The 13,923-nt window shown below is 50.3% G+C and overlaps 1 protein-coding gene across 1 annotated transcript in view; it reads left to right on the top strand.

The window, feature by feature from the left end:
* The first annotated feature begins 3,011 nt into the window (after positions 1 to 3,011).
* The window catches only part of ACSL1 (acyl-CoA synthetase long chain family member 1), a 66,468-nt gene continuing 55,556 nt past the window's right edge, over positions 3,012 to 13,923 (top strand). The window contains exon 1 of the mRNA XM_060085675.1: positions 3,012 to 3,171. The gene's annotated coding sequence lies outside the window, so the exon portion shown is untranslated. The remainder of the gene's footprint in view (positions 3,172 to 13,923) is intronic.

Below are 13,923 nucleotides of genomic sequence, written 5' to 3'. Positions count from 1 at the left end.
ACTTTAGCTTCTCTAGAAGATTGATGTAGATTTAGATCTAGCTGGAATTAGCCACAAAATTCTAATCAAGCCAAAATGTAATGGGGGGGAGAACAACTAAGAAGACTCAAGCTTCTGATAGGAAATTCGTTGCACTGAAACATCCAGTTGGCTCTTGGTCGCTCAGGTAGAGAGGCGTTTGGAAGAAATAAAGAGGTTTGAGACTGGATTCCTACTTCTACGCGAGTCACAGAATGGAACCCCCACCTGTGGAGTCTGGAACTTTCATTTAATGAGAAGACTGAGGCCAGAGGATGGCAATCCTTGTGACACCCTTCTAAGGTACGTACTCTTAATCTCATTTTACAGAGGATGGGATGGGGCTTTATGCAAGTTGGCCCAACCCCAAAGCCTGTGTCCTCAACTTCTGTGCAATACTGCCACCCATCAAGTCTGTATCTGATGGTCACAGGATAACCCCATAAACTGTGAAAGTTTTTGAAATGATTACGGAGCAAAGGTTTTTTTAAAAAGTCTTTGTGACCACCTAGAAGGGTGGGATAGGGAGGGCGGGAGGGAGACCCAAGAGGGAGGGGATATGGGGATATATGTATATGTATAGCTGATTCACTTTGTCATACAGCAGAAACTAATACAACATTGTAAAGCAATTATACTCCAATAAAGATGTTAAAAAGAAGTGTTAGTGCCGAAAAGGACCTGAGAAATGATTTCATCTAGCCCCCTTAATTCCCGAGGGGAAACCTGAACTTCTGGGGAGTGAAGTTGCTTCCCAGCGTCACACAGTAGCTTCTGCCAGTGGGCTAGGAATCGAGATGCAATCCCCAGTTGTGTGCCGGTCCCGGTCTAGAGCCTGAATTAAGGGCTAGAACCCAGGGACAGGCATGTTCATTAGGAGAAAAGTGTCCCTGGAGAGGGAAGGGATAAGAGGAGGCAGCCATTGACAACTGTGACATGTTATGGGTGGAATTGAGGGCCCCCCCCCACATTTATATGTTGAAGTACTAATCCCTAGGACCTCAGAATGTGACCTTTTCTGGAGATAGAGTCTTTACAGAGGTAATCATGTTAAAGTGAGGTCATTATTGTGGACCCTAATCCAGTTGGACTGGTGTCCTTATAAGGAGAAATCTGGACACAGGCACATATGGAGGGAAAGCCACACAAGGAGACATAGGGAGAGGACGGCTCTAGAGAGAGGCCTGGAAGAGAGTCTCCCCACACAGCCTTCAGAGGGAACCAACTCTGCTCTCACCTTGATTTTGAACATCTAGCCTCCAGAACTGTAAGACGATACTTTTCTGTTGCTTAAGCCACCCAGTTTGTGGCACTTAGTTATGGTTGCCCCAGCACACTAATGCACCACAGACCTTGGGAAGCATCTGAGGAGGCACCGGGGCTGAAGGACCGGCAGGAGAAGTCACGGGGCAAAGGAGGGGCTGAAATGATGAAATCACGCTGGGGAGAAGGAGACACAGGCAGAGATCTAAATCCAGGTGGAAACCCATACAAACGAAAGTGGAGTCCATTTTTTTTTTTTTTTTTTTTTTTGCAGTACGTGGGCCTCTCACTGTTGTGGCCTCCCCCGTTGCGGAGCACAGGCTCTGGACGCGCAGGCCCAGCGGCCATGCTGCTCCGCGGCATGTGGGATCGTCCCGGACCGGGGCACGAACCCGTGTCCCCTGCATCGGCAGGCGGACTCTCAACCACTGCGCCACCAGGGAAGCGCCATTTTTTTCTTTTAAGTGGAGAGTCAAGATCTAGCAGATCTAGGTGGAGAAGGGGGCCTAGGAGAAGTGAGCTGTTACAGAGGCCGCCGGGGTGTGGGCTGCCTCACCATCAGCTTCTGGAGCAGTGAGAGAAGCCCAGGGGGAAGTCCTTAGGAGATTATCATGGAGTCAGCTGCAGTCTGATTTGAGGTCTCCGTGAGCACAAGTTCACCAGAATGTAAGTACAAGTACATTTGTACTGTACTGTACAGTGTACAAGTACACTTGCACGGCCTATTATGGACGTGCCCTGGAGGCCGACTGCCTGAGTTCCCAGTGACTTTTGCCTTCACTAGCATTCAACCTCTCTGGGCCTCAGTTTCTGCATCTGCGAAAAGGGAATAATGACGGCACCCACCTCATAGGGTTATGATGAAGATTCAATAAAATGTGTGTGAAATGTTTCAGTAAAAGTTATCTGTCATTATTAGAGGTGTTTATTATAACAATAATTCTTCTCCTGCCTCCAATTCCAAGCAGTACTAGGTAAGAGCCCTCCACGCACCGCGGGGCACAAGCGCCACTGTAACTGGGACCACCGGTATTAGAGGTTAAGGATGCTGGCAGGCCACAGGTGCTGAGAGGAAAAATAACATTTGGCTACGAGCCTGAAAAAAACTGCGTTGGCTTCTGAAAGCCCCAAATCGGCATCGCATGCTCGCAGACAGAAGTCCTCAAAATAGCACAGCCAGGACTGAGCAGTGGACAGGCCACAAGAACTGTCAGGTGAACACTGCCCTTGAGCGATGTCGAGCATGCGCTCTGCTCCACCTGTACCTGGGCTCATCTGTCCGGGTTGCTTCATATCCAGGGCTCTGCAGAAATCCAGACCAGAGCCTTCCCAGCCAGGGAGTGTGGCGAAACTCTATGTGGGGCCCGTAGTGAAACCAGGTTACGCACGTCGCTGCCCAAGAAAATAGGAAAGGAAAGGCCTCGGGCCCCCAGGGCCCCTCCCTGCAAAAGCCCCCGCCCGCCAAGGAGTCAGCGGGGCACGCGGTTGCGGGTGGAAGACGCAAAAGGGCGTTTCCCGGCCGCCGCAGCACCGCAGCCTTCCGGGCTGAGCCACCACAGTTTACCCCTTGCCCTTCCTCCGACTCATTATGAAATCCACGGCAGTTCGGACGACTAGACATACGTGTGCCCCGGGACACTCCGTGCCCTCTCGGCATACGCGCGACCAGACGGGAAGGCGAGCGCGCGGTGGGCGGGGCGGGGCGGGGCCTGAGGGCGGGGCGGGCGCGGCACGAGCACCCGCCGCAGCCTGGTTCCAAGGCGGCGGGGCCTGGGGCGTAGCCAGCGCACGCAGCGGCGGCGGCCCCCTTAAATAAGATCCGGAGTCGGCTTGGGGTCAGCAGTGGGCTGCGGTGACAGCCGGGGGTGCACGGCCGAGCCTGTGGAGGAGGTGAGTGCTCCTGCCGCGGGGAGCCGCATCCGTGCCCGCTGCGGCGCCGGCGTCTCGGCGGGGCACGGGGCTGAGGCTCCCCTGCCGGCCCGAGCCCAGGAGGTTGCGGCCGCAGCGGAGGCACGCGAACAGGGCCTCGGCTCGCAGGGACGTTCCGCTTTTCCGGCCTCTGCCCCGCGGCTCCTCGGGTTCCCGCCGCAGCGGAGGCCTCCGGGCCGCCCTAGCCGCCGCCGCTTCCTGTGCCGGAGCCGGGGAGGCCGGCCCGCAGCTCCCCGCGGGCGGCGCGGGCTTGGGGCTGGTGCACGGCGTGGTGCGTGTGACGCGCGCCGCCGGACCGGGTCCTTGTTTGTGTGGCGGCGGGGACTGGCCCAGCGGGAAGCCGGACCCGGAGCTGCAGATACCAGGCGATGATCCCGCGGGGCCGTGACGGTGCTCTCTGGGCCGCGGCCTCCCTCCTGCCCCCGTGGCGGGGTTTCAGGCGCGCTCGGACCGCGCGTGGAAGCATCGGAGCAGGCAGTCTCCCAGCCTCGGCGTGACGGTGGCCCCTGCGCGCAGCGCCCGCGGGAGGGTCAAAGGCAGCATCAAAAGCCGGTTGCCACCATGTGGAAATTCTCGCGGTTCCTGCAGAGGAGTGCCCGTATCCGCTGCACTTGGCCGTGATGGAGTCATTTAAAGAGCCTGGCATGTTTTGAAATTAGGAAGCAAAAATCATGTTATCTATTACTTTGTAGCCTAGACGGTGACTTGAATGAACACGTGCACGAGAACCGAGAGATAGATGCTCCTGCTAATCAGTGTGTACGTTAGAATTGCAGACTCCTTCCCCACCCCACTCACTTTCAAGGTTATGGAGCTTAACTAAGACCATTATAAAAGTGCCCTTGCCTTTGAAAGTTCAGACTTTTAAGCTTCTTGTTGGTGCAGGAATATACAGAGTGCCTAACTGTTAATATCCTTACTTTTATTTTTGACCTTTGCTTAGCATAAGAGAAACTGGTTAAATTTCACGGTTTCTGACACAGATTTCACCTGTGATTGTCTCAGTGTAAACAATTATTTGCTTCACACTTACAAACAAAAAGCCAGTCAAAACCTCTGGTTTGATTCAGCATTTTCAGATGGAGGTGGCAGGTTAGATTGGCTTAAAACTTAAGGTCTGAGTTGACAGTCTGGTTGGGTGGGCTTGAGAAGGTGGGGCTTGAGAAGGAAACTTCGCTTGCCATCAGGGTAGAGCCAGTCCTGGGAGACTTTTTTTCTTATTCTGACTCAACTGGGAGAATCCCTTCCCAGTATGAAACTTGACTCCTCATTTGGAAAAGACTGCATTAGACCAAAGTCTTTCACAGCTAAAATTCTGTGACTAGAAAAAGCAAACCCTGAAGAGCAGCACACTTCATACCTCCCTCCCTCACTTAAAATAAGATAGATGCATCATAGACCATGTGTTACAGATTTCTGTTTTCTGCATTTGCTGTAAAATGAAAAGACTTTTATTAAGTCACCCTTCTCTCACACTTATAAGCATGTTGACCTATTTCCTTCCCATCTCTGTTATGCATAGTTTGGCAGTATTTTTATTATCGTTGTGAGCAGCCTGACTAAAAAGAATCTCTGGGCTTTTAAATTTGGGGTATTTAAGAGATAGATACTTGTGACAAAGGCAGGTAGAGACAGGTGTCTGTTTATATCACAAAGGTCAAGTGTTCATAACTGTCTCTGCTTTTGGTTGAGCTTTGGAATAGCTGACAGTGTACCGCATGCCACAGTGTCCTGCTTGATATCCAGGGCTGGCTACATCTTTGGTTTTTGATGTAGCTGTCTTGTGGAAGTTTGGAGGAGGGGCTGGGGAAAGATCATGTTTTGTCATTACAGCTGGGGATTTCTCCTCTCTCCCTTCAAGTTTCACTTTTCTGGAAAGAGGGAGACTGTAGGAATAGTAGTAATTTCTAGATGTGATACTCAGTAATCTTGGGGGAATAGATAATTTTTTAAGGTCGGTTGCTGAATTTATTGTGCAAATTTGCCACCTATGTCCATTATTCTTTGGCATTTACTATCTGTTATAACCAAATTCTGTCAGTGTTGACAGAATTAATCACGTTTTGTGAACAGTATTGTTTGGATGATGCAATGCGTTAGACTCCTGTCCTAGAAAATACAAAAGAACCTCCTCTAAGGCAGCTCAGATCTGTAGTTATCCTAAGTCCTCTTCAAGCTCTGCTCTGTGATAGGCTGTGGCCAGTCAGGAGGGAGATCAAAGATGCCAGAGTTTTTATTGAAGGTTATCGGTCCAACTTGATGTCCAGACAAACACATTAGAGTCACTTTGCTTTGACACTCCTGCCTGGAGGCCAAGTCTCAGGGAACAGAGAACGTGCCAGGGGATGAGTTTGAGTTTCAACATTCTAGTACTTAAAGGAGCTTTGGAGAGCTTTCAAACAAGCACAAGCCCTGAAGTCATAGCTGTACGTGATGAGCTAGAAGGTAGAGGCAGACTTACCAGTGCTTGTGTCCGCAGCTCCATGCCATTTCCTCGCCCGTTCCTCATCTAAAATGCTGAATGCCAGCTCTTAAGAAATCCTAGTTTGTGTAAGCTCGAGGTGTTACCTAATTTGTACCACAGTGACAAGAGAAAAGGGTCACATAATTTGAGTTTGGTTCATTTTTCTGCTTTCTCACATCCTAACATTTAGAATTTCTTGACTGTGTTGGAGGCGACACAGTTATTAGTCATAACTTTTGTGGAATCAAGAGGGAAGGGAGAAATATGACAGAGCCTTCCCTGAAATTTGGCCGGCTTGGAGGGATGGCACTTTCTTCAGCCAGAAACTTAGCTAGGGGTGAGGACTCTGTTTCCCTGCTGCAGAAGAATACATTAGTCTGGAGACCAGCATCTTGTCTCTAGAATCTAAGATCTCAGGACTGGTGGCTCCATGTAGTTTTCAAGTTTTAAATAAAATTTGAAAGCTAATATCTAAGTCAAAACCATTTGCCTCAGAAAATCTGTATGTATAAATAAAATTATATATTTATATAAATACAGTATACAATAAGACATTTTTATAATATATACATTTAATGTTGTAATAGAAATCTATGCTCGTTATAGAAAATTTGTGGACTATAAAAAATAAATCTGGGAGTTCCCTGGTGGCCTACTGGTTAGGATTCTGGGCTTTCACTGTTGTGGCCCGGGTTCAGTCAGTGGTCGGGGAACTGAGATCCTGCAAGCTACATGGTATGGCCAAAAAAAAACCCCAAAAAACAAAAACCTCTCTTCAAGAGATTGAATATTAGTAACATTTTCATGTATTTCCTTTTTGTGTTTTTCCAGATTTTTTTTTAAGCTTAAGTGTATATTTTTAATCAAAGATAAAATTTTTGATAAATTTTAATCACCTAAGTTATATCGTGAACAATTTTTTTCATGTTACATACTGTTGAAAAAAATGAGTTTTGAAGGTGACTGCCTTATATGGTTTATGGGATATGCCATAATTTATTTACCTTTCCCCTATTGTTGGATATTTAGGAACAACTCTATTTCAGAACAGTTCACCAAGCTTCTTATATATTTCAATATATATTTTTTTAAGTTTGGGCATGTTCTGCTTTAAAATTGTTGAAATTGACAATGATTTGGAAATTTTTTTTTTTGCGGTATGCGGGCCTCTCACTGCTGTGGCCTCCCCCGCCGCGGAGCACAGGCTCCGGACGCGCAGGCTCCGGACGCGCAGGCTCAGCGGCCACGGCTCACGGGCCCAGCCGCTCCGCGGCATATGGGATCCTCCCAGACCGGGGCACGAACCCGTATCCCCTGCATCGGCAGGCGGACTCTCAACCACTTGCGCCACCAGGGAGGCCCTGGAAATTATTTTTATTAGTGTATGGTTTTAATGGACTTTTGGGTTCATGTGTTCTAGTCAAAAGCTGTTCAAAGAAGGATTTCGTGCTTTGGAACGATAAGTGAAAAGAAGTCAGGGCATCACAGGAGGAAATGTGGGCTGCCTTTTGCACCATTTCCTCATTCTAGAGGGACTTCTGATAAATGTATTATCTGTCCATTTGCACACTTATTTGGCCGCTATAGAAGTTGGCACTTTTCCCACAGGTTTGTTGTGGGGAAAATGTCCATATACGTAAGGTCAAAATACCCTGAGTACCATTTATTCTTTTATTAACCAGAGTAAAGAGAAGGTTCCTACAGGAGCTCGTTTCTCCCTCCAGGCTCGGCTGTCAACTGCAGAGCAAGGCAGTGTCAGCTGAGTGGACAGGATAGGGGGTAGTGACAGCTAATAGCGCCAGGCACTGTTCTTGGTGCTTCAGATCTGTTAACGCAGTTAATCCTCCCAGCTACCCTGTAGGTAGGTCCTACTTTTATCCATATTTTACGAAAGGTAAAGGAACAGGTGCAGGGATTAAGTCTCTCAAACCAGGGTTTGAACCTAGGCAGTTTGGCTCCAGGGCCAGAGCGCCTAATGGCTTGGCTCTGCTTCTTGAACTTGAAGGGTTCTTAGTCTAGGGGGGCCTGGAAAGTTCTAGGTTATCCAGCAAGACTGAGGACAGAGCTGATTCTTCTTCCGTATCATTACTCCTTGGTCATCCCCTGTCTCATTCACACGCTGTCTTTACTACCAGCGGGCTGAAACGACAACAAATCTTGATTCAGCCCCATTCAGCGACGGCGAGTGATAAGATCACTTGCTACACAGGTGTGACTTTCTAGAAAAGTAAAGAGTAAAAGGCTTTGCCTGCCCTGGAAGTTAGTCTTGTTCTAGATTGTGCTAGAAACTTTTAATAGACAAGAGAATAGAATCGTGGATTTGCAGGGTTTGCAGGCACAGAGGTGTAGTCCAGTGGTTATGGCCTCCTTTCCCCAGGACAGTTTTAGGCAGAACCCCAATATATGAAATAAATAAAAGCAGGGCTGCCATGGTTTAAGGAGGGAGGGGTGGGAATCCCAGATCACAGAGACTCGAGATGCGGTTGCTTCCTCACCTCTGAGACACTCCAGCGCACCCCAGGTTCCCCGGGTCCCTGAGCCTAACTCACTCATCGCCCGATTCAGTACCTGGTGCAGGAGAGGAGGTGACTTACCAAGGTTACACAAACTGTGTTCCCCTCGGGCCGTGACACACAATGGCGTTTATTCCCGGGCCCTATGCCTGTTCGGGGAACAGCTGGACCTCGGTGTCATCCTTGACTCGTGCCCCAAGATCCTGCCAGTCAGCAGGCTCTGCTTATTCTGTACCATGCTGCCCAGCACACACGCATTTCTTCCTTTCATTGTCCATGTCACTGCCCTAATCCAGAGTCTGGCACCTCCAGTTTAGACAGCAAAAGTCCTTAGTTAAAAAAAGAGGGGGAGGACGATGACTCTTCGTAACACAGAGTTCGGATCGAATCCCTCCTCCGCCCAGAAGCCTTCCAGGGTCCCTCTGGAAGGCCCCAAGTCTTCACGTAGCTTGGCTCTCGGGGGCTTCTGGGGTCTGGGTCCAACCTGCTGTTTCCCATGAGTCTCCCAAACCACCATGAGCTGGGACTTTTGGAAAGACACTCTGGTGGCACAGGGTTGAACCAAGGCCTCTGCACCCCGACTCTGTCTTCCACCCGACTCGCTGTCCCGTGCCCTGGACGAGCCCCCCAGGCCTGTGTGCCCACCGTCCCCCGTCTGCAGTGACGTTCCTCATCCCACCCTCGTAGCTCATCGCTCCGCTCTTCAGAGGCACTTTCCCCAGAGGGACCGTCGCTGTCCTCAGACTCCACGTCACTCACTGAAACCCTCGGCTGACAGCAACTGGTGGTTAAAATGATGAAACACTCCCATTCCGGTTAGAAGACAGCTGCTACCCCAAGAGCCCTCACCCCTAATTCAGAAACTGAAGGGTTAGTGCCTGGCCGGGGAGGCTCTCCTGAACCCTGTTCTGGTGGTTGGCCTCCTTCTTTTCCAGTTGCTTGGTGCCTGGCTGTACTGGTTACCCTGCATTTTGAGTGCACCCCCCGCCCCGGCCCTTCCTTTGCCTCTTCGTACACGCATAGCTCACTTCCCCACTAGGTCCCCCAGCCACACACTGAGCTCTGTGCACTTAGGAGACCTAGTCACTGTCGTTTCTGTGTTTTCAGCAGCGTTTAACACAGGGCCTCGCTGCTAGTAAGTCCTTAGTGTTATCTGATGATTGATTGAGACCAGGAGACATTCAGATGGACAGATGTCTCATAGACGGTGTCACTGACAAGAATGTACATTTCATCGTTCCAGGTTTGTATGTTATGATCCTGTGCAAGGCTTAGATCTTGTAGCTGAGATCAAGTTCGTTGAAAATCTCCGGAGGCGCCCCAGACTGAGCAGCTGGCAGGGACCTTGCTGTCACACTGTCCAACCAACCAGCTCACCGGGGAGGGCCCCGCAATGCAGAGGGTATGCCCAGCAGCCCGAGCAGGCTAGATGCCGGAGGTGGTGCCGGGCTGTGTTTCCCCTCCTGGCATGAGTCAGAGAGCAGCACGTCAGACTCCAGGGCCTCTCTGGAGGGCACTCAGGGACTCTAGCTGAGGTCCCGGGACAGACCGCCTCCGATGAGCCAGGCCCTTAGCCTGCCCGGGGCCCTTGCCTAGAGTCTCCTTCCTCCAGAGCAGCGCCCCAGTCCGCTTGGCCTCGGCACTAGCCTGGGTGCCCGTGACCTGTGCTGTGCTGCCCTCCCGGCACGTTTCTTTCCATCACAGGGATGCGGAGTATTTTTGTCTCCCCCTGGATGGAAGGTCCGTGTGCAGCTTGGGCCGGCACTGTTACCCTGCGTCCTGGGCGCCGCGGGCTTTCGCAGGCGCTCCGGTTAGCAGTTGTGTTTACCGCTGCCTGTAGTCGGGAACTGACAGAGACTCTAGCCAGGCAGGTGACAGAGAGGAGGTGGGGCGCTGGTCTCCAAAATGGGGTGCATGTGCCCCGGGTTGGGGAGACCATCTATTAGGGTGCAGGTGGATGTATTAGAACTTCTGTAGATATTTATTTTTTAGCTTTCTTTTTAAATTCATAATTGTATGTTTCATAATGTTCAGAAAATATTTGCACATGTATACAGTTTATAAATAAGTGCATCTACATGTCAGGGATACATTTACTTATGATTTTTGATGCATTATCAAAAGTTTAGAGAGTCAGAAAATTAACTCCTTCTCTGCCACCAGTATGGCAAGACCCCTCCAAATGCCATTTTTAAAAGAAAGGAGGGCTTCCCTGGTGGTGCAGTGGTTGAGAGTCTGCCTGCCGATGCAGGAGACACGGGTTCGTGCCCCGGTCCGGGAAGATCCCACATGCCGCGGAGCGGCTGGGCCCGTGAGCCATGGCCGCTGGGCCTGTGCGTCTGGAGCCTGTGCTCCGCAATGGGAGAGGCCCGCATACCGCAAAAATAAAATAAAATAAAGGAATTTGTTAGTTAAGGGGGGATAGACACTGCTTTGTGACACTGGGTTGTGATTCGTGTCAAATTAGCCTCTGACTTTAGGAGAGCCAGGTTAAACCTGGAAGATGTTTTGCCTTTGGCCAAAACTTGACAATGTAGAAAGAAACATCTTTAGGACAAGGATTTCATTTTTTTCTGTTGTATTAATTCACTCCTGTGCCTCAGGCAGTGCTTGATGTAGAGTGGGTGCTCCCTAAATATTCTCAGTGTGTATATATGTACCTTTTTCTTGCATGACAATTAAATATCATGCTGGGTTGGCCACTTCAAGTCAATATTTGAGTTGGCTTTCTTTGTTTAAACCTTTGGTCAGTGGCAGGTTACAGCATCTGTGCCCGTTTTACTCCTCTTAACTGAGTTCTCAAAGCTGTAGGATCGTAGAGCTAAAACGGGCCTCAGTAGTGTCACCTGAATGGTAGGACGTTTGGGATTTGCTTTTAAATTGTGGTTTAAGAATGAAACAGTGCTGACAAGATGTTGATCATTATTGAAACTGAAGCTGGGGTTATTATGGGTACATGGTGGCTTCTTATACTACCCTGTATACTTTTGAATAGACTTGGAAATTTTCATAATAAAAATTTAAACAAAACATAAAGGGAGGGCCTCCCTGGTGGCGCAGTGGTTGAGAGTCCGCCTGCCGATGCAGGGGATACGGGTTCGTGCCCCGGTCTGGGAGGATCCCATATGCCGCGGAGTGGCTGGGCCCGTGAGCCGTGGCCGCTGGGCCTGCGCGTCCGGAGCCTGTGCTCCGCAACGGGAGAGGCCGCAGCAGTGAGAGGCCCGCATACCGCAAAAAGAAAAAAAAAAAAAAAAAAAAGAAAGGAAAAAACATAAAGGGAAAATAAAGACCCCAAACTAGTGTCACCTGTTCCGAGGAAGTACGGCCAGATGGGACAATCTCTTTTTTTTCCCTTCCTTCTTTTAAACACTGGGTCATTATTCTATAATCCTCTGCAACTGGTTAGATTCGTTCTGTCTTTAGCTTCCCTGGGGCTAATCACCTCTTATAGTTACCTGAACTCTGGGTGTAACCCTCGCTCACGGAGGCCTCCCTCATCCCTTCTCACACAATGAGCTAAATCCTGCTTAAACCTTTTCTCTGTTTCTCCTGTCGCTTCCTGCTGCGCCACTGAGGGTGTCCCCAGAGCTGAAATCCGTCGACGCTCAAAAGTGGATTTCTCCCAAGTTTGGGAGTAGCTGGCCTTGCTGTCTCTCGGGGTAGAAATCTGCCTTTTATTCTGTGTTCCACTCACCCCTGCTTTGCTAGCCGTTTCTCTGGTTTATCTGTCCCTTTGGAACCTCGGTCTGTTTTCAGAGGTGTAAGTATCTCTACCCAACCTTGTGTCCCCTCAGCCTCCTTATCCAGGTCACTGACATTTGATCACTGCATCCTCTGGGAGCTGCAAGGGCTGGTCCTGCTGCCCTCTGGCTCCTGCACCAGCTTTGCTCAGCCTGCTGCCAGGCTGCTCTCCTGGGAGAGAGGAGTGTCGGGGCCTCTGGTTTATGTCACTGTTGTCCTTAACCTACCCGCCACCCCGGGTGCTGCCAGCACGGGCTGGGCCTTGACGTTTCCCCACCCCCAGCTGCCTCTGCCTGTTCCTGTCTGGCTCTTGGCTCGCTGGACCGCCCTCCCTCTGTGCTCCAGCCCATACACAGTGCTTTCTCCCCTCTGGCTCCTGGAGCCCAGGGCCCTGCATAGTTTGGTTAACTCCTGCAGGTGTGTTAACTCTTACAGGTTAGGGCAGACGGTGAGAGCTTAGATGTGTATCTTCTGGGAGGGGCTTTCACCCCATCTGTCACTTTGCTGGAAGGACAGCTTAACACCCAGGGCCCTTTCTGAAGCAGGTGGGAAATACATAAATACAGGAGGAAATGAACTGACCTGACCTAGTTATAGCTTGTTTATCTTGAGAAACTAAAAAAAAAAAAATACAGCAAAGTACAAAGAGTAATAAAACCATAAAACAAATACCCATAGAATTGATGGGTTTTTTAAACAATGGGTTGTTTTCTTTTTATGTCCTGCCATCGCCCGGAGTTTCTGGGTGGCTGGGATCCTGTTATTTAGTCCCAAATGCCAGGACTGCGTGGCCAGCTTTTGCCTCTTTGAGCGTCACCTTGGAGATGCTCTGTGGTGTTGGTGACAGAAGGGGTGAAGCCTCCCTCTGTTCCCCCTCCCTTCCTCGTCCCCCAGGGGCCTCCGCAGGCAGCAGGGCGGCTGGCTCAGGTTTTGCGGCTCACGGGGCACAGCCAGTACCTGGACAGAGAGCTCCGTGCCTGTGGGTCTAGCGTTCTTTCACGATTCTGTTCTGCCCCCTCCCGTGGCCACTACCGGAAGTTGCTAGCTCTGGACAGAGCATCTGAAGGGACCCCAGGACTTCGGTGCCTTCTCTGTGTGCAGCGTCTCAAACAAATGGACCTCCTCCCAGTCCTGAGGCCCTTAGAGGAGGGCCCCTGCCAGCTGGGTCCAGCCCTGGTCGTTGTGAAAGACGTGGGTCCTGTTTCCTGTTCGATTGTTGTCTCCTTCTCTCGGGGTGCCTTCTGCTTCAGGGTTTACTTTGTGGTTCATTGCATGCCAGGAAGGTAGAGAATCTTTTCTTCTGGATTGTTTAGTGGCCACAGGAATTTTATTTCTTCTCCAGCTGTTATCATAACAGGTTCCCCTTGTGCTGCCTGACTGCCCCATACCATGGTGTCATTCTCTGTGACATGCAGGCCCCCAGACGTAATCAGGCCCCTCCCTTTCTGTGCCCAGATCAGCTGAAACAACATGCCTTTCAGACCCACTGATGAGCGGGAAGCCTCGCCTGCAGGAGCCTCTTCTGTCTTGGTTCTCGCAGAAGCCTGGGGTCAGCCTAACAAACAGCTGCTGGTCTCCAGCCGCTGAAGCAGAGCTGGCTGACTGTGGGTCTGCTCTGTCCAGGGCTGTTCCCTTCTCTGGCTCTTCCTGGGAAACGTCCCTGCCCCGTCGTGACTCATATCTAGATACCACTTAATAGTAGTGAATCGCTGTTGGGAGACCAGTGGAAACATCTTGCTTCTCTTAGGAATGTTTTTTTTGAATGGAAACATTTCCTCTGAAATCCATGCCACTAAAATTTCACCCTGACGGAGAGGCTTTTAGGTGACCTGCATATCTTCACCAGGCAGGGCCTGACTATAATTATCATTTTCCCAAGTGGATGTACCTGACAGGTCTCTGTATCTGTGTTGAAGAGAGAAGGGAGGAGAGCTGTGTGCTTGGTGGTTTTTTTCTCTCTGGGGAATGCTGGGCAGGTCCTGCTTCGAGCATTCC

The sequence above is a fragment of the Mesoplodon densirostris genome, chromosome 20 (assembly GCF_025265405.1).
Source record: "Mesoplodon densirostris isolate mMesDen1 chromosome 20, mMesDen1 primary haplotype, whole genome shotgun sequence".
Classification (NCBI taxonomy): domain Eukaryota; kingdom Metazoa; phylum Chordata; class Mammalia; order Artiodactyla; family Ziphiidae; genus Mesoplodon; species Mesoplodon densirostris.
Note: the sequence above shows the minus strand (reverse complement) of the source record. Positions and strands in the feature narration are given on the sequence as shown.